Genomic DNA, 21,240 nt, shown 5'->3' on the forward strand with positions numbered 1-21,240 from the left:
CCATTTAAAATTGGGTTACTACTTCTATTAAAATAGTGGAAAAAAGAATTTCCTACAAACATGTTAAAACATTTGTATGCTAAAATTCCACAGCACAATTTCACCCCATATATCATTGTTCAATTCTATTCCATTTTGTTGAAGCTCCAATACTAATTTCAGATCAATTGTTAGATAATGGCTGGCGTTTTTCACTCTTCAGCTCGTGAGCCCACAATTTTCTGCCCTCCCACTTTAATGGGCATAAAGTCACAGGCTGGCGACCACAAAAATGAAAAACCAAGCCTACATCATTTGTTCAATTGGAATCGATGATAACGTCACCTGTTTATACAAAACTGCTGTGACATGTTGTAGCTTTCTGCTGAGCTTGAAGTAACAACTCATTCAGTAGCTTCAATATTTGGTGGAAAATGGAAGCCAGTGATCCGTGACCCTGTCCAAAATTAAGCGGGGTAACGATGGAAGACTTGGGCAGTGAGGTCTACAGCCATGTCATGTCACAACCTGTATTTCCCTCTCCGTGCCCCCGTCAGGACTGCCATTGGCCACACCTTCCCCACTCACCACATGCAGAAGGCAGCGAGGCCCTGGTCTGTTGGATTTCCCTCCAAACCACCCCACTTTCTGCTGCTTCCTGGATCGCCATGGCGACAGTGAAGGTAGGCCCTAGGAAGCAGTGGTAACCGCTTTGAGGTACCCCAAGGTGTCCCTCCATTAACTTGCATTGTAGAGCTTGGTCTCTGCTGAGGCATTTTGGGCTGAAAATCTTCTAATTTCCTGAGCCCTTCCACCCATTTAACATCCAAAAGTCTCTTCTGATACTGCAGTAGCAACACAGGTATTTGCAGCCGGGCTATGTTGGGCTCCTTCTAGATGGCAGGAATTCTACTGAGAGCCTGAAATGCTCCTGTGCTGAATCCCAATCAGGAAATGTAGTCAGGGTCCAGTGGCATTAAAGCAGTGGGTAGAAATCCCACCCTGCCTGAACACCGCCACTGGAGGAGAATTCCAGCTCTGATGTCTGAAACAAATAAAACCTGGCTGATTAGTTCTTGCGATTTATCCATACTAGTTTTCAGAATTCACTGCTGAGTTCCCTTGATCTTGACAATGTCAAATTGATTTTAAAAAGTTTCCTCCCCTCTTCTCGTGAGGGCACTGACTCTTGCTCATGGACAAAGGAGCTGAATTCCAGAGGTGAGGTGAGAGTGACTGCCCTTGATATCAAGGCAGCATTTGACAGAGTGTGGCATCAAGGAGCCCTAGTAAAACTGAAGTCAATGGGAATCAGGGGGAAAATGCTCCATTGGCTGGAGTCATACCTAGCACAAAGGAAGATAGAAACATAGAAATATAGAAGATAGGAGCAGGAGTAGGCCATTCGGCCCCTCGAGCCTGCTCCGTCATTCAACGCGATCATGGCTGATCATCCAAATTCAGTTACCCGGTCCCTGCTTTCTCCCCATACCCCTTGATCGCTTTAGCCTTAAGAAATATATCCAACTCCTTCTTAAATATATTTAATGAATTGGCCTCTACTGCCTTCTGTGGTAGAGAATCCCACAGGTTCACCACTCTCTGGGTGAAGAAATTTCTCCTCATCTCTGTAAAGTCCGCGCCTCAATAATACACGGACTTCGGGAGAACAGTTTAATAGGTACTTTACTGAACAAGAGGCAGCTTGAAACTGAAACTACAGAAGCCTGCTAGGGCCTTTTATACAGGGGTGGTCACTGCCGGTACTGCAGTCTAAGACCAGTTATTCCCTTAAAGGTACATACACAACAATTCCTCCCCTTTTAGGTAAACAGTACATAACATTCATTTAACAACTAAATAATAACTAATTACAATTACAATTTTCTCAGTAATATATACATCAACTGAAATAGTCATTTATAAGTTCAGTCTTTGAGGAGGCTTCCTGATCCGGACTGGATAGCGCCTTTCTCGAGTATCCTGTTCTGGCGGTGGAGTCAATTCTGGCTCATTGTCATTGGTTGGTTCGTCAGCTTCCAATACCCCTGCTTCTGAGGTAGACGCAATCTGTACTTCGGGCTCATTACCAGGTGCACATGCTTGTGGTACAGGTTTGGCTTGTTCCTGTGACTCTAGAATTTGGTCAGCATGGCGTCTCATGATGCTCTCTCTCCAACGTCCACTGTGTACATTAGTGGCCCCTGCTGTGTGCATATCATGCCTGGCTGCCATTTTTCTGTTCGGTAGTCGTGGGCCAAGACTGGTTGCCCTATCTTGAAGCTCCTGGTTGGCTTCTCATTTATGTGCTGGAACTGCTTATCCTCAACATCTCGTCTTATGTTTGGTTTGAGCAAATCCAAGTGACATCTTAGTCTCCGGTTGAAAAACAGTACGACTGGAGTTTGGTTGGTTACTGCATGTGTCGCATTCCGGTAAGCAAACAGGAAGTTATCCACCTTGTGCTGCAGTGGTATGCCGTCATTATACATTGCCTTTATGGCCTTTTTAAAGGTCTGAACAAACCTCTCAGCCAATCCATTTGTGGCTGGATGATATGGGGCAGATGTGTAATGTTTCACCCCATTATTCTTCAGGAACCTCCGGAAATCCTCAGACACAAACTGTGGGCCATTGTCGGAACAGATCTGTTCTGGCAACCCATTCCTGGCGAAGATGGTCCTTAGGACTGCAATAGTTTTCTCCGTGGTGGTGGAGGACATTTTAATGACCTCTGGCCATTTCGAATGGGCGTCCACAGCGATTAGAAACATTGGCCTAGAAATTGGGTTTTGGCTTAGCCAGGGCTTTAGCGCCGGAAGTTAGTGCCGGCGCTAAGTCCCCCTGCGCGCGCCAAAAATTCAGTAGCACCGCGCCCAAACGGCTGCCGGCGCTACTGAAGGGTCTTAGCGCCTGGAAAAGGGCGCTAACTGCCGTTTAGCGCCGCAATTCCGGCGCTGCGGCACCCGATGCGGTGCGGCAGGCTGGGGAAGTGCAGGCCTCCTCCTTCCGTTAAGGAGGAGCTGCATGCACCCGGCCGCGGCCTGCGCAAATCTGTTTAAAAATGAGCCCGGCACCTCGGACAAGTGCCGGGCTTGCATCTGTTCCGGGTGGTGGGGGGGAGAAGTCCGGGGAGGGAGCTGCGGGCAGGCAGCCGGCGGGAAAGCGGCCAGCCGCCGCGGGGCCTTTAATGCGCCGGCGCAAACACATGTTGGACTCTGTTGCCAGAGTCTTAGTTGCGGCTGCCACGGGCGAGGCGGCCGCAACTGAATTTCGGCGCTGGGGCCCGTTGGCATGGCAACCGGGACGCTGCACACACCGATGACGTCATCGGTGCCGGCGCAGCGCTACCGGTGCAACGCCGCTTTAGGGCCCCAGGGAATTTTTCAACTGGCCATAACTCTGGCGCTAGTCCCTCTAGCGCCTCAAAAGCGGCGCTAAGGCTAGTGAATTTCTAGGCCACTGAGTCCATTAATGGACCAGCGAAATCAATGTGTACCCGTTGCCATGGAGATGAGGGCCACTCCCATGGATGTAGCGGGGCCTGTGGTGGAGCGTTTTGGACCTTCTGGCATCCTGTGCATCTCTTGGTCATATCCTCGATTTCTTTATCAATTCCCGGCCACCACACAAACGCCCTGGCTAGGCTTTGCATTTTTACCCCTCCCAGATGACCCTCGTGAAGCTCATTGAGTACTCTATCTCTAAACTTGGGTGGAATTACCACTCGGGATCCACACATCAAGGTTCCCCGGCACACTGACAGCTGTTCCCTCCTTGGCGAGAATGCTGGTAACAGTGAGTCGCCATATGCTGGCCATCCCTTCACCGTCAAATCATAGACCCGAGAGAGTGTCGGGTCATTTCGGGTTTCCTTCTCAATACTTGCGTTTGTAACAGGCAAACATTCGACTATGGTCGCATGGAATATCTCCACCGGGTCCACTGCAGGTGCTTCTTCCGCCGTAGGCAACGGTAGGCGCGACAGCACATCAGCGTTTCCATGTTGTTTCGTACCTTTGTACTCTATGTCATACTGATGTGCCCCTAGAAAAAGTGACCATCTTTGCAGCCGTTGCGCCGTCATCACCGGAACGCCCTTCTTTGGGTTAAAAATTGAGACCAGGGGTTGATGATCAGTCAGTAGGGTGAATGTCTGCCCGTGCAGATAGTGATTGAACTTCTTCACCCCCCACACCAGGCTGAGGGCCTCCCTGTCAATCTGGGCATAGTTACGCTCGGCTGAGGTTAGCGAGCGCGATGCAAAGGCTATTGGCCTCTCTGAACCGTCACGGAATTTGTGTGACAGCACCGCGCCAATGCCGTAAGGTGACACATCACATGCCAACCGAATCGGTAGTGTTGGGCTGTAGTGGGCCAATACTTCTTTTGAAGTGATTTGGCACTTACATTCCTGAAAGGCACGCTTACACTCATCACTCCATTTCTATGTTACACCAGTTTGAAGGAGGGCGTTCAGTGGGTGCAGAATTGTAGATAAATTCGGCAAGAACTTATGGTAGTAGTTCACCAACCCGAGGAACGACCTCAGTTGCGACACATTTTCTGGTGCTGGAGCCTTGACTACAGCCTCAATCTTGTCCAGCGACTTATGCAACCCTTCTTCATCAATCATGTGGCCACAATACGAGATTTGTCTCCTGAAGAACTCGCATTTGGGACGGTTGGCTCATAGCCCATATTCCTGCAATCTCGTGAGCACCTGTTCCAGGTTGGCAAGGTGTTCATTGTCATTTTCGCCCGTAAACAGGATGTCGTCCAAATAACACTGGGTCCCCGGGATCCCTTGCAGGACTTGTTCCATTGCCCTCTGCCACATAGCCGGGGCCGATGCTACCCCAAATACCAGTCGATTGTACTGGTAAAGGCCTTTGTGAGTGTTTATCGTGAGGTATTTCCTAGATGCTTCTTCCACCTCCATTTGTAGATACGCTTGAGCCAGGTCAATCTTTGTAAAACGTTTCCCTCCAGATAGTGAGGCGAAAATATCTTCTATCCGCGGAAACGGATACTGTACTGTGTGCAGGACTGGGTTCACAGTCACCTTGAAGTCCCCACAGATGCGAACCTTCCTTGGCTCCCCAGGCGTGCTGCTCAATGCTTTCTTCATTACAGGAACGATGGGTGTGGCCCACTCGCTCCAGTCCACCTTAGACAGCACCCCCGAACGCTCCAGACTCTCCAGTTCAGCTTCCACAGCTGGGCGTATCGCGTCTGGCACTGGTCTGGCCTTGAAAAATTTTGGGGTTGCGTTATCCTCAATCTTTATGGTTGCCTTTACTCCTTTTAGAGTCCCAAGTCCTTGTTGGAACACCTCTTCCGCGTCAGATAGAATTTGTGACAGACGTCCAGGTGCGACGTCATCATCTTTTTTGTCAGTCACAGTTAGTGCCAGAATGGAATGCCAATCCAATTGTAGTCTTCGGATCCATTCACGTCCCAATAATGGTGGTCCTCCATCTCGTAGTATATACATGTATATTTTCTGTGTTTCCTTTCCGTTATATTCAACTGGCACCCTTATTTTTCCTCTGGGGTAGACCTTTTGCCCCGTGTATGTCTTCAATACAATGGACATGTCCTTTAAGGGTATGTGTGAGAATAGCCGCTCATAGTCTCGTCGATTCGTGACAGTTAGGGCTGATCCTGTGTCCAATTCCATCTTCACTGGGGACCCTGCTATCATGAGGATGACCCAAATGGTTCGGTGATCTTCTTTTGCGATCACATTGTGTAACTTTAAACAACTTAGTCGCCTGCTCCCGGAGTCCTTATCACTCTCCTGATCTTCTGAACTACTATCTGTCAGTTTCTTTACTTTCCTGTACTGTTCCTTAGTAGTTCTTGTGTTGGTCTTCTTTCCCGACCTGCAGACTCTTGCTATATGTCCCATTTTCCCGCATTGCCTGCATATTTTGTCTTTAAACCAGCAGTCCTTCTGCTCATGGGTTGTTCTGTCGCAGCGATAGCACTTTTCGGCTCCATATGCCATTTCGTTAGCACTGTATTCTTGTGGTTTCTGTTGTATTTCTGCAGCTCCTCGTGCTGCTGCTTCATAGGATACTGCCACGCTGAAAGCCTGTTCTAGCATCAGGTCCTTTTTTGAAAGTAGTCGTTTCTGGGTTCCTTCACTCTGGAGCCCGCAGACAAACTTATCCCGTAAGGTGTCTGCCAGTCTTGCTCCGAACTGGCAGTGCTTCGATAACTTGCATAGTTCCGTAAGATAGTCAGCATTGCTCTCATCTTTGTGCTGGTTTCTTTTATGGAACTTGAATCTTTCTGCTATCAGCAGTGGTGTAGGGCTTAGATGTTCCTGTAAGATATGAACAATCTCCTCAAAACATTTCTCCATTGGTTTAGCTGGGGTAATTAAATTCCGCAATAGGCTGTACGTACTCGCACCCATCAGATTTAATAATACTGACGCCCTCTTTCCATCAGCCACCTCATTTGCCTTGCAGTACACTTCAATTCTTTCCACATACGTGGTCCAGTCTTCTACCTCGTTTTCGAAAGCAGTGATACTGCCACTTTTCGGCATCTTGGGCGATTTAAAATGGCGCCTCCCGCGCTTTTGCTTCTTCCCCAATGGAATAAAATGGCGCCTCCCGCGCTTTTGCTTCTTCCCCAATGGGATAACATGGTGCCTCCCGCGCTTTTGCTTCTTCCCCTTACTGCCACGCTGCTCCTAGTGTTCTACGGGGTAATGGCGGCGACCCGCAGCTTCGGCGCGCCTCGCTTTCCTTCCCCCCCGTTTAGTTTCTCTCCGCTGTCCTGTTCTCGAGCACCGACCGCGCCCTGTGCGCTCCACCCTCTCTTGTTTTCTTTTCCCGGCGATGCTGCGCGGCCCGATTTGTAGAGCCGCTCGATCGAGCTTGAGCCCGCCGCAGTCCGGAAGGGTCAGCGCGCTACCTGCTACCAGCACGATTCGCTGGAACCACAGTCTCTCCCGCAATTCTCCAAACACCGATGGATTCTTTGGGCGGTTGCCCTCAGTCGACGCCCGTTGCTCAGACTACGACCTTCCAGGACCTTCCTTTCAGGCGAGATCCCTGTGAGATGATGCCACACTGCAGGTGAGTTCGAACTTACTCGTCGCCACTGTAAAGTCCGCGCCTCAATAATACACGGACTTCGGGAGAACAGTTTAATAGGTACTTTACTGAACAAGAGGCAGCTTGAAACTGAAACTACAGAAGCCTGCTAGGGTCTTTTATACAGGGGTGGTCACTGCCGGTACTGCAGTCTAAGACCAGTTATTCCCTTAAAGGTACATACACAACAATCTCTGTCTTAAATGGCTTACCCCTTATCCTTAGACTGTGACCCCTGGTTCTGGACACCCCGACCATCGGGAACATCCTTCCTGCATCTAGTCTGTCCAGTCCTGTCAGAATTTCATAAGTTTCAATGAGATCCCCTCTCATTCTTCTAAACTCCAACGAGTATATGCCCAATCCACCCAATCTCTCCTCATACGTCATTCCTGCTATCCCAGGTATCAGCCTGGTGAATCTTCGCTGAACTCCTTCCATGGCAAGAACATCCTTCCTCAGATAAGGTGACCAAAACTGCACACAAGATGGTTGTGGTGATTGATCACAGCCCCAGGACATCGCTGCAGGAGTTCCCAACCATCTTCAACTGCTTCATCAATGACCTTCCCTCCAACATAAGATCAGAAATGGGGATATTCGCTGATGACTGCACAGTGTTCAATGCCATTCACAACTCCTCAGATAATGAAGCAATCCATGCCCGCATGCAACAAGACCTGGACGACGTTCAGGCTTGGGCTGATAAGTGACAGGTAACATTCGTGCCACACAAGTGCCAGGCAATGACTATCTCCAACTCCCTTGATATTCAACGGCATTGCCATCGCCAAATCCCCCACCGTCAACATCCTGGGCGTCACCATTAACCAGAAGCTTAACTGGACCAGCCACATAAATACCATGGCAACAAGAGCAGGTCAGAGGCTAGGTATTCTGCAGCGAGTGGCTCACCTCCTGACTCCCCAAAGCCTTTCCACCATCTACAAGGCACAAGTAAGGAGTGTATGGAATACTCTCCACTTGCCTGGATGAGTGCAGCTGCAACAACACTCAAGAAGCTCGACACCATCCAGGACAAAGCAGCCCATTTGATTGGCACCTCATCCACCATCTTAAACATTCACTCCCTCCACCACCGGCGCACCGTGGCTGCAGTGTGCACCATCGACAAGCTGCACTGCAGCAACTTGCCAAGGCTTCTTCAGCAGCACCTCCCAAACCCGCGACCTCTTCCACCTAGAAGGACAAGGGCAGCAGGTGCATGGGAACACCACCACCTCCAAGTTCCCCTCCAAGTCACACACCATCCTGACTTAGAAGTATATCGCCGGTCCTTCATCGTCGCTGGGTCAAAGTCCTGGAACTCCCTACCTAACAGCATTGTGGGAGTACCCTCACCACATGGACTGCAGCGGTTCAAGAAGGTGGCTCACCACCACCTTCTCAGGGGCAACTAGGGATGGGCAATAAATGCTGGCCTTGCCAGCGACGGCCACATCCCATAAGCGAATTTTTAAAAAAGTACAGTTCCACAGTGCTAGCTACCTTCCAGTACCTCACCTAGATAGCCATTTTTCATCTGAATGTCCAGGCCAACAATGCTGATTCTCCCCAGGGTACAGTTACACAGGCATCAGCAGCCAATCAGTACCTGAACATTCTTTACATCTGAGCCTATACAGTGGATGTCAGCAGGCTATTCAACTACAGGGAATATCACAGACAAGCCCAATCTGGTCCTCATCAAATGTCTATATATACAAATTTTCCAGCAGAGGTCACTGATAGAAATTAAGAACACGCACAGATTTTTCTCCTCCTTAATCTAGGGTACTGAAGCTAACTACAGCAATGTCCTTATTCACATTCATTGCTTTCTGATTCCCTTCTTATGTTTGATCAGGTATCTACCAAAACTGGCTTTCGCAGCCACATCTCTTTCCTCAGCAACTGTCTCCGGCTCTGACTTATTCCACGTGGATTCCAACTGAAATTACACCCTTCATGTTTCGGATCCATCCATGGTTACAGATAATGCCAAGATATTCAGCATTCCTTGAACCACTGCCCTTGCCACTGAAAGGATTTGCAAATTTCATGTCTCCCCCCAAAGATTTACTTTTGGTTTATTGAAAAAAAAACCCTGGTTGAACTGAGTTTAAAATCCAGGGTTCCAGGGCTCAACAAGATGGCTGCGGTCAACCTCATGGCCAAGGCCTGTAAGTTTCAGTTTGGACTGACAAAGATGGAACTTTCCAGAAATTAGAATGCAGACAGACCTTCTGCATTTATGCATGAGAAGCAAACCCAGTGGCATTCGGGCCTCTGATTAAAACCCATCAAGGTTGTTTGCACAAGCAATCAAGAGCAAGCAAGGCCTATTCAATATGTAATGGGACAAGCTTAGCTGCATTTCAGACCTTCGTTAGAGAACATCGACACTGTTTACAAACAATCAATGGGGCATTCAGTCTGGAATGGCCCCATCGCGAAACCAGTTGGACAAAGGGGAACACTGATGAGACGTTTAAAATCGATTAGCCGTCCATCCAGGTCAATGGGCCCAGATCGGTTTCCTTTGTGTGAGCTTCAACACGTCCAGGTCAGACAAAGAAATGAGCTGATCTGGCGGGAGATAAGGGCTACCGGGAAGGGTATAACTAGTCACTCAGGAAGCCATCTCTCTCTCTCTCTCCCGCCTCGCCTCCAGTGCCCTGCCGTATCATCAACCCAGCGAGAGGATCATCGACAAAGAGCCCATCCAGGGAAGTAGGACACCCGCAGTTACGTTTGAATTACTGGGGTATCGCTGCTCTGGGGCGGTGAAAACCTAAAAACATCGACAGGCAACAGGGCACGGAGCAGGCGTTTCAACATCCTAGACTGGTGAGCATCAATTTTCTGGCCCATCAAAAGACAACCTAGATAGGTGTAAAAGGGTGGGAGTTAAGGGGAATTGCTAAAGTGTCATTTTAGTCATTTTCCCTCGATGTGTCCGTTTCTCCTCCCCCGCTAAGTGTAATTGTGTTGCATCCATAGTGATTTTCTCTGTATAGTAATTGTTCTCTATTTTAATAAACATTGGTTTTCTTTGCACAGAACCATTGGTCTCGTTTGTCTATATCGCTGCTCGTAAATAAGTCCGGTGCTCAGAACTAAAAAGGGGGAAGCGATTCGAACCGCACGGGGCTGGGGCAGCTCAGGCACACGACTGTCTGACCAGACAAAAACCCCAAACCAAAACCCCCTACAGAAATGGCGAGCCAGGTAGGAGCATCGGCGACAGTATGCGACATGACAGACAGTGGTGTGGAGGGAGAAACTGCAATGGAAGAGAGGTTGTCCACTTATGTGTGCAGAAAGGTCAATATCGCCAAGAAATGGGTGGGCGCTATGTTAAAGGCCGAGCGTCCCATAGACGCCGCCGCCCAGTGGACGGCGAGTAAACAGCATAAGAGGGCAATTGAAAAGGCAGTCTGGTTAATGTGTTATAAGAAACAAGTCCTAGTGCTGGACAGTGTTGTAGCAGCACAGGCCGCCAAGCTCAAGAAATTGGCCCTAGAAATGCAGGATAAGGTTGTAGCGGAAGAGAACATGCTAGTGGCACTTCAGGCGTTAAGCCAAGAAGGAGCGCAGACAGCAAGGGAACACTAGGCAAAGGTAGAGCGCCTGGAGGCCCGGGCCGACGAAGTGCAACGGGAATATTAGGCAAGGGTAGAGCGTCTGGAATACCTGACCGCTGAAACTAAAGCCAGCGCTAGGTGCAAGATGGAGCACTTAGAATACCAGGTCAGAGAGGCGAGGGGCAGCAAGATAAAGCTACAGGACACGATTTGCGACCTCACCCAAAAATTAAAAGAGCAGGAGGAGAAAGTAAGGGAGGTAAAGGCAGCATACAAGCTAGCCTGCGACCGGGGGTTCGAGGAGGCAGATCACAGGCCCTGTAGGGAGGAGATAGAAAGCTTGGGCATGGCCTTATCGAGGGCGAAGGGCATGGTATGCCTTTCAGCCAGAAGGCGGGCCAGTCGGACTTTACCGGCAACCCAAACAGAACCATCCCACAGGCAGCACCCAGAACAAAGTTGGCTAGGGAATCAGAGGTCCCACGGTCGCCACCCATAGCTCCAAGCTTTCAGGAGTCCTGGCAGCAAGGGGAGGTGGAGGATGAGGTGGGAGGGGAAGCACAGCAGGCCCCGTTAGATAGGCCGGGACCAGGACCGGTGTACCCCCTCCGACAACGGAGGTACAGCCCACCCGTTGATGATGAGGACCCAGGGGCCATCCAAAATCAGTTTGTGGTGCCACATGGCACCCAACAGCTCAGGGCCATAGTTAGTCACATCCTCAAGCTCACTGAAAAGGGAGACCCCTCTCTGCACTTCAGGGAGATAGAACAGGCAGCGTGCGTTAATGACTGCGATGACGCAGAGCAAGCTAAGATGCTGCTGTTTCCTCTGGGGAGTGATCTCCTCCAGACCCTATCTGATGAATGTAAGAAGGGGCAGAAAGGTTATGAGGAATTGAGGATTGGAGGCCATGGGACTCAATGACAGTAGTCCGTTCGCCCGGGTGGAAAAAATGGTACAGCTCCCAGGGGAGTCCCCGCAGGCGTTCGCAGACAGGCTGTGGCCAGTCTACCGGAGCGCATGCCCGGGAATGCTAGTGCGGACCTTACTGAACCAAGTCCAATTGACCCACTGGCTCCGTTGTCTAATGACAAACTGCCTGCCCCAAATCTGAGCCCAGTCTGCGGCCTGGATTGACCCCCGAAACCCCCAGACCACCGAGGAAATGGTGATCCACCAGCTCACGATAGCATTTAAAAATATAAGAGGTATCGAGATGCCCCAACCCAAGGGGAAAGTCCATGAGGTTAAACCTGGGAGCCAGAATAAGAAAGAGTGGCACCAGGAGGGGAACCGTCCCTCCCAGACTAAGTTAAACTGTTACGGGTGCAGGAAGGACGGCCACTGGTGAAGGAATTGTAAGAATCCCTGGGAGGAGAATAAGGGGAGGAATTCACCAGCCCCAGCCCAAAGGGCAGGGCCAGGTATCCCTCCTGCTGCGATCGAGTCACTCCTGGAGTCGATACAATCCCTACGATCTCTCCTCCTGGCCAGCCAGGGAAAAATAGCAGCCACCACCAGTGCTTTGACCCCGTCTGCCCCATCCCACTCCCAGCAATGACTAGAGCCAGCACAGCCTGCCGACCTGTGTCCCCGCGAAAATGCTGAGGGGGGCAGGCCCTATGTTAGGATGGGGGTGAAGACGGTGCAGGGGAGATATTCGGTGGACACTGGAGCTTCCAGCAGGGTGGTCCATTCGGAAGACCCGACCAATTCACCCCGGTCTAACAAGGTCCCATTTAGCTTAATGGGATCCACAGGGAACGAGCAGGCTGGGGAAAGGTCAAAACCTTTGGCCATAGATTTAGGATCCCTCCATACCACGTGGGAGGGTAACCACAAGACCGACGAGGTGGCCAAGCAGGGGGGCAGGGAAGGAGAGTTCTGGGACCCCTGTAGAGCAGGCCCGGTAGCAGCAATCTGGTACAAGGGAGGCACACAGGGGGTAGCTTTGGCCCCGGACCAAAAGCAGGTCCAAGCCCAAGATTCCGCCTTTAAGGCCGCCCTGGTAAGGAGAAAGAATTTAGAACAGGGTTACTGGCAGGCTGCCAGTTATATTAAACAATGTAAGTTGTTTAAACCCGAAAAGAAAGCGCAGCCAGTTGGGACAAGGTCTGAGGATAGATATCCTCAGCCCGCAGCGGGTACAAGCTCACAGGCTGCACAGGCAGGCGCTGTGGCTTGTGTCAGGGGAGGAGCCATTCCGCCCACCGTTCAGGACACTCCCCCAATCCTCTGGGATTCAGATGGGGAGGAGTCCGGGCGCGAGAATCCCGCCCCCGAGTCAGGTTTGGAACCTGGGGGCGGAGGCTCACAGCCTGCTGCAACAGGCGGCGAAAGGTTACCTGCCCTCAGCCCAAGTTTGGGAGAGGTGAAACCTGAGGGAGAGGACCCCCAGCCAGCGGCCAACTAGCAAAGGCTGCGGTCCGAGCCAAAGGTCCACCCGCCAAGAAAACCCCACCCATAGCCCTCCCTAGAAGGTCCCCTCGGACACCTCAGCCCAGAAAGATATGGTCACCGACTCCCCAGCTTAAAACGACAACCTCCCGAGTTAAAGAGAAGTCGGAAGACAAAGGTCCCCAGCTAGCAGCTACAGACTCCAAGGGACCGGAAATGCAGGTCAGTGCAGCCACGCCGCAGGGAGCAGCCTGCAGCAGCCCAAACAGGGATTCGGCTGGCCGCCCGGAGACAGGCGGCGGATGTATATAGTTTAGGTAGTTTAATTTTTAAGTTTATATAGTGTTAAGTTTAGGGTGTTTAATTTAACTCTAATTAAGGTGATGGTTAGTTTTAAGTAATCTGCTCAAAGTGTGTACATTTGAGTCGAGGCCGCAAGACCCGACCATGCTTCACCCAAGCCAGCGAATCTTTAGGGAACCTGGCTGTGTGCTTCTATATCTGTTACAGGAAAATTTATGGAATGAAGGGGGGCGTAATCCTACTCGCCCTGATAGGACTGAGCTTTGGAAGGAGAGGTGGCGTGGAGGATTCCCACCTCTATGGGTGCTCCGGAGACACAGCAATGATAGCGATCGATGGGAGCGGCGAACGGGATGCAGAGGAGAATTTTACCAATTATGGGAATGCCGGTTATGGGTAGGACAGCCCGACCCGCCCCGGTATACAGGGTGGAGAACATTGGAATCATTCAAGGGGGTGCACACATTCGTTTTGCAGCGGTCCCGCCCTATGTCATAAAGTGGGAGCACACTATGATGGGTACTGACCTCTCGGGGTGCCATAGCCAGGGAGCACACATCATCCTGTGTCCCCAGCACTTGAATGCCTATTCGAATCCACAATGCGGGTTCAGAGCTGCTGACGCGAAACCTATAAATTGTACCATGGAAGCCATGGCACAAGGCCATGTTCCCCCCACAGGTAGCATATATAGGAGGTGGGACATATTGCGTTACCACAGGAGCGTCTCACTACCAGCACAGACAGCACAGCTGGTGCGCAGTGAGCGACAGCAGCTTCTGCTTCAAACCCGAGGCAGAAGTTCAAGTGGCACAGATACGAATTGTCCCCATTCCTGAACCGTCCACTGTTCACCTCACTGTGGAGGAGAATTTTACCCACCTCCAGAAATATGTCGCCCACTTCGGTTACCCGATTCCCCCTCTCCCAGAGCACCTTACCAAATTATTAAAAGCCGTTCTAGTATCACAAAAGCACTTCTACACTTTGGAACAGAAGACTGTTCAGATAGGGGCCAACATTTTAGATATTACAACCCCGCCCTGGTGGGACGTTTTTGAAAGTATAGAGGTCCCCTCCTGGAGTTGAATGGCATCTCACATCTTAGTAGTCTGTCAGCTAGGGATCGTCCTCTACCTGGTTTGTGTCCAGTGTAGGAGAAAGGGCCCCAGGGTAGAATTTAAAGCAAAAGGGTTGTGGAAGGACCAGTATGCCTGGGTGGAAGAAGAAACACCCGTGTGAGCTTTGTGTCATATCACTGCCGAGTGATGGCAGATCCATTTGTTATTTTTAATAAAGCTCGTTCCTTCCGTTCGTTATTTTTAATAAATATGGTTTTGGCCTGATGTTGATTTTTATTAAAGGTTGTGTGTTGTAATAAAGTTTTATGATGTCCCAAGTAGTGCAGGGGTGTTGGTCCCCTCCGTGCTTGGACTATTGTAACAGATAGTAATTGTTTCTATCGATAGATGCCTGCCGCGCATTGCGGTTTTCTCTAAGTAAGGGGAATGAATGTGTCGAGGGATCGTGGATAGATAAATATAGGAGAAGGCTGTTTGTGGGGGGTCAGAAATTTGCTCACCTTGATTGGACACTTCAAGCAAGTTTCAGTATCCTAGGGGGGACTGAAAGGATTCGCAAATTTCATGTCTCCCCCCGAAGATTTACTTTTGGCTTATTGAAAAAAAAACCCTGGTTGGACTGAGTTTAAAATCCAGGGCTCCAGGGCTCAACAAGATGGCTGCGGGCAACCTCATGGCCAAGGCCTGTAAGTTTCAGTTTGGACTGACAAAGAAGGAACTTTCCAGAAATTAGAATGCAGACAGACCTTCTGCATTTATGCATGAGAAGAAAACCCAGTGGCATTCGGGCCTCTGATTAAAACCCATCAAGGTTGTTTGCACAAGCAATCAAGAGCAAGCAAGGCAATGGCAAACATTCAAAGACCAAAAGGATGAACTACAGAAGTTGTTCATCCCAGTTTGGCACAAAAATAAAACAAAAAAGGTGACTCAACCATGGGTAACAAGGAAAATTAGGGATAGCATAAGATCCAAGGAGAGGACATACAAATTGTCCAGAAAAAGCTATAATCCTGAGGATTGGGAGCAGTTCAGGATTCAACAAAGGAGGACAAAGGGATTAATTAAGAAAGGGAAAATAGAATATGAGAGTAAGCTTACAGGGAACATAAAAACTGACTGTAAAAGCTTTTATAGATATGTGAAGAGAAAAAGATTGGTGAAGTCAAGCGTAGGTCCCTTGCAGTCAGAATCGGGGGAATTTATAATGGGGAACAAAGAAATGACAGACCAACTAAATACATATATTGGTTCTGTCTTCACAAAGGAGGACACAAATAACCTCCCAGAAATACCGGGGAACATAGGGTCTGATGAAAGGGTGGAACTGAAAGAAATCAATATTTGTAGGGAAATGGTGTTAGGAAAATTGATGGGACTGAAGGCCGATAAATCCCCAGGGCCTGATCATCTACATCCCAGGGTACTTAAGGAAGTAGCCCTAGAAATAGTAGATGCATTGCTGGTCATCTTCCAGAATTCGATAGACTCTGGAACAGTACCCATGGATTGGAGGGTAGCTAATGTTACCCCACTATTCAAAAAAGGCGGCAGAGAAAAAGCGGGGAATTATAGACCGGTAAGCCTGACATTGGTAGTGGGGAAAATGCTAGAGTCCATTATAAAAGATGTAATAGCAGAGCACTTGGAAAGCAGTGACAGGATCGGACAAAGTCAACATGGATTTACAAAAGGTAAATCATGCTTGGCTAATCTACTGGAATTTTTTGAGGATGCAACTGGTAAAATAGATAAGGGAGAACCAGTGGATGTGGTGTATTTGGACTTTCAGAAGTCTTTCAATAAGGTCCCGCATAAGAGATTAGCGTGCAAAATTAAAGCACATGGGATTGGGGGCAAGGTATTGACTTGGATAGAGAACTGGTTGGCGGACAGAAAGCAAAGAGTTGGAATAAAAGGGTTGTTTTCCGAGTGGCAGGCAGTGACTAGTGGGGTACCGCAAGGATCGGTCCTAGGACCCCAGCTGTTCACAATATATATTAATGATCTGGACGAGGGAATTGGATGTAATATCTCCAAATTTGCAGATGACACAAAGCTGGGAGGGAGGGTATGCTGCGAGGAGGATGTCATGAAACTCCAGTACGATTTGGACAGGTTAGGTGATTGGGCAGAAACATGGCAAATGCACTATAATGTGGATAAATGTGAGGTTATCCACTTTGGTGGCAAAAACAGGAAGGCACCTTATTATTTGAATGGCAATAGATTGGGAGAAGGGGAAGTGCAAAGAGACCTGGGTGTTCTTGTGCACCAGTCACTGAAGGTAAGCATGCAGGTGCAGCAGGCGGTTAAGAAGGCAAATGGTATGTTGGCCTTCGTAGCGAGAGGGTTCGAGTACAGGAACAAGGATGTCTTGCTACAGTTGTACAGGGCCTTGGTGAGACTGCACCTTGAGTATTGTGTGCAGTTTTGGTCACCTTATCTGAGGAAGGACGTTCTTGCCATGGAAGGAGTGCAGCGAAGATTCACCAGGCTGATACCTGGGATGGCAGGAATGACGTATGAGGAGAGATTGTGTCGATTGGGCTTATACTCACTGGAGTTTAGAAGATTAAGAGGGGATCTCATCAAAACCTATAAAATTCTGTCAGGCCTGGACAGACTAGATGCTGGAAGGATGTTCCCAATGGTCGGGGAGTCCAGAACCAGGGGTCATATTCTAAGGATAAGGGGTAGGACATTTAGGACTGAAATGAGGAGGAATTTCTTCACCCAGAGAGTGGTGAACCTGTGGAATTCTCTGCCACAGAGGGCGGTGGAGGCCAGTTCATTAATTATATTCAAGAAAGAGTTGGATATATTTCTTAAGGCTAAAGGGATCAAGGGATATGGGGAGAAGGCAGGGACAGGGTACTGAATTTCAATGATCAGCCATGATCTCATTGAATGGCGGAGCAGGCTCGAAGGGCCAAATGGCCTTCTCCTGCTCCTATCTTCTATGTTTCTATGTTTCTATGTTTCGATTCAATATGTAATGGGACAAGCTTAGCTGCATTTCAGACCTTCGTTAGAGAACATCGACACTGTTTACAAACAATCAACGGGGCATTCAGTCTGGAATGGCCCCATCGCAAAATCAGTTGGACAAAGGGGAACACTGATGAGACGTTTAAAACCGATTTGCCGGCCATCCAGGTCGATGGGCCCAGATCGGTTTCCTTTGTGTGAGCTTCAACACGTCCAGGTCAGGCAAAGAAATGAGCTGATCTGGTGGGAGATAAGGGCTACCGGGAAGGGTATAACTAGTTTCTCAGGAAGCCATCTCTCTCTCTCTCTCTCTCGCCTTGCCTCCAGTGCCCTGCCATATCATCAACCCAGCGAGAGGATCGTCGATGAAGAGCCCGTCCAGAGAAGTAGGATACCCGCAGTTACGTTTGAATTACTGGGGTATCTCTGCTCTGGGGCGGTGAAAACCTAAAAACATCGACAGGCAACAGGGCACGGAGCAGACGTTTCAACATCCTAGACTGGTGAGCATCAATTTTCTGGCCCATCAAAAGACAACCTAGATAGGTGTAAAAGGGTGGGAGTTAAGGGGAATTGCTAAAGTGTCATTCTAGTCATTTTCCCTCGATGTGTCTGTTTCTCCTCCCCCGCTAAGTGTGATTGTGTTGCATCCATAGTGATTTTCTCTGTATAGTAATTATTTCTCTATTTTAATAAACATTGGTTTTCTTTGCACCGAACCACTGGTCTCATTTGTCTATATCGCTACTCGTAAATAAGTCTGATGCTCAGAACTAAAAAGGGGGAAGCGATTTGAACCGCACGGGGCTGGGACAGCTCAGGCACACGACTGACTGACCAGACAAAAACCCCAAACCAAAACCCCCTGCACCGCATCCCGAGATCCACGCTCAATGCCATGCACCACCATATTCTCCCTCTCGAAAGCTCTCTTCAGCAGCATCGCCTCATACTCTCTCAAAGCTGTCTTGGTGCGCAATTCCATTTCATCCTGCACCTCATCAGATGCATTAACAAAACTTTTTTCCTTCCTTTCGGGTGTCAAGGATCGCAAGCTTCAACAACTCTTAGATACCAATGCCCCTGCAGATCCTTCTTCCCCCACTCTATTTTTTCTCCCCTTTTACCTACACCCATTACTCTTCCGATGCCTTCCACCAGTTTAACAGTTTCCTGTCCCTAACCAATTCCTTCCCAATCCCTCTACACCTCCATCCCCCATCAGGACAGCCTGAGGGTGCGCCACTTCTTCCTTGAATGGAGGCCCAACCAGTCCCCATCCACCACCACCCTCCTCCACCTGACTGAACCTGTTCTCACATTGAACAACTTCTCCTTTGACTCCACTCACTTCCTCCAAATTAAAGGTGTTGCTATGGGAACTCGTATGGATCCGAGCTATGCCTGCCTTTTCGTGGGACGTGTGGAACATCCTTTGTTCCAGTCTTACTTAGGTCCCCTCCTTCACTTCTTTTTTTGGTACATTGATGACTATCGGTGCCGTTTCCTGCTCTCACTCCGAACTGGAAAATTTCAGCAATTTTGCTTCCTATTTCCACCCTTCCCTTACCTTCACATGGTCCACTGTCTCCAAACCCTTCTCCTTCCAGTTGAAACAGCGATTTACTTGTACTTCTTTTAATTTAGTATAAGGTATTCGTTGCTCACGATGCGGTCTCCGCTACATTGAGGAGACCAAACGCAGATTGGGTGATCGCTTTGCGGAACACCTCCATTCAGTCCGTAACAGTGACCTTGAGCTTCCAATCGCCTGTCATTTTAATTCTCCGCCCCACTCCCACTCTAACCACTCTGTCCTCGGCCTCTTACACTCTTCTAATGAAGCTCAACGGAAACTCGATGAACAGTACCTCATCTTTCGATTAGGCACTTTACAGTCTTCCAGACTCAACATCGAGTTCAACAATTTCAGATCATAACTATTGCTCCCATTTTTTCAGATGGCAGCTGTTGGTAATGATTCTGCTATCGCATTTACACCTCCTCTAGACCCATCTTTTGTTTCTTTACTACTCCTATTATCATCCCCTTTTACATAGATACATAGATACATAGAAGATAGGAGCAGGAGTAGGCCATTCGGCCCTTCGTGCCTGCTCCGCCATTTAATGAGATCATGGCTGATCCTTTAATTCAGTATCCCGTCCCCGCCTTCTCTCCGTAACCCTTAACCCCTTTTGCCCGTAGAAATATATCTAATTCCCTCTTAAATATATTTAATGAGCTGGCGTACACTGCCCTCTGTGGCAATGAGTTCCACAGGTTCACCACTCTCTGAGTGAAGAAATTCCCCCTCATCTCTGCCCTAAATGGTTTAGCCCTTATCCTTAAATTATGTCCTCTAGTTCTGTTTTCACCCGCCAAGGGAAACATTCCTTCTGCATCCAGTCTGTCTAGACCTGTCAGAATTTTATACACTTCTATGAGGTCCCCTCTCAATCTTCTAAACTCCAGTGTGTACATCCCTAAACTACATAGTCTCTCCTCATAGGTCATTCCCGCCATTCCTGGTATCAGCCTGGTGAATCGCCGCTGCACCCCCTCCATGGCAAGAACATCCTTCCTCAGGTGAGGCGACCAAAACTGTACACAGTACTCGAGGTGTGGTCTCACCAGTGCCCTGTACAGCTGCAGCAAGGTATCCCTGTTCCTGTATTCTAACCCTTTTGCTATGAAGGCCAGCATACCGTTTGCCTTCTTGACCGCCTGTTGCACCTGCATGCTCGCCTTCAGTGACTGGTGTACAAGAACACCCAGGTCTCTCTGTACTTCCCCCTCTCCCAATCTATTGCCATTTAAATAATAATTTGCCCTCCCGTTCCTGCACCCAAGGTGGATAACTTCGCACTTGTCCACATTATAGTGCATCTGCCATTTATCCGCCCAATCGCCCAGTCTGTCCAAATCGCTCTGGAGCTTCCTGGTCTCTTCCTCTGAGCCCACCCCACCTCCTAGTTTAGTGTCGTCTGCAAATTTGGAAATGCTGCATCCGACTCCCTGATCCAGGTCATTAATGTAAATTGTGAACAGCTGGGGGCCCAGGACAGATCCCTGTGGTACCCCACTTGTTACTGCCTGCCATTCAGAAAATGAGCCGTTTATTCCAACTCTCTGTTTTCTATCTGACAGCCAGTTCCCTATCCACGCCAAAACTTTCCCCTTTATCCCATGAGCCTCAATTTTCCATGCTAATCTTTTATGTGGGACCTTATCGAAGGCCTTTTGGAAGTCCAGGTACACCACATCTACTGGCTCTCCCCCATCTATTCTACCAGTTACTCCCTCAAAAAATTCCAATAGATTAGTCAAGCACGATTTACCCTTTGTAAATCCATGTTGACTCTGTCCTATCCTGTCCCCATTTGCTAAGTGCTCCGCTATTTCATCCTTAATGATGGACTCCAGCATTTTGCCCACAACTGATGTAAGGCTTACAGGTCTGTAATTACCTGCTTTTTCCCTACCCCCCTTTTTGAATAGTGGGGTAACGTTAGCTACCCTCCAATCCATCGGCACTGTTCCCGAGTCTAATGAATTCTGAAAAATCATCCTTAGTGCATCCGCTATCTCTAGGGCCACCTCCTTCAGTACCCTAGGATGCATGTTATCAGGCCCTGGGGATTTGTCCACCTTCAATCCCTTTAGCTTCCTTAACACCATATTCTTAGAGATATTGATTTGCGTCAGTTCCTCCTTTGCCAATGTCCCTATTTTTCCCGATATCCCAGGGAGGTTTTTTGTGTCTTCCTTCGTAAAGACTGA

This window comes from Somniosus microcephalus, chromosome 1 (genome assembly GCF_052327205.1).
Source record: "Somniosus microcephalus isolate GS21.2 chromosome 1, FLI_Smic_1.0, whole genome shotgun sequence".
NCBI lineage: Eukaryota > Metazoa > Chordata > Chondrichthyes > Squaliformes > Somniosidae > Somniosus > Somniosus microcephalus.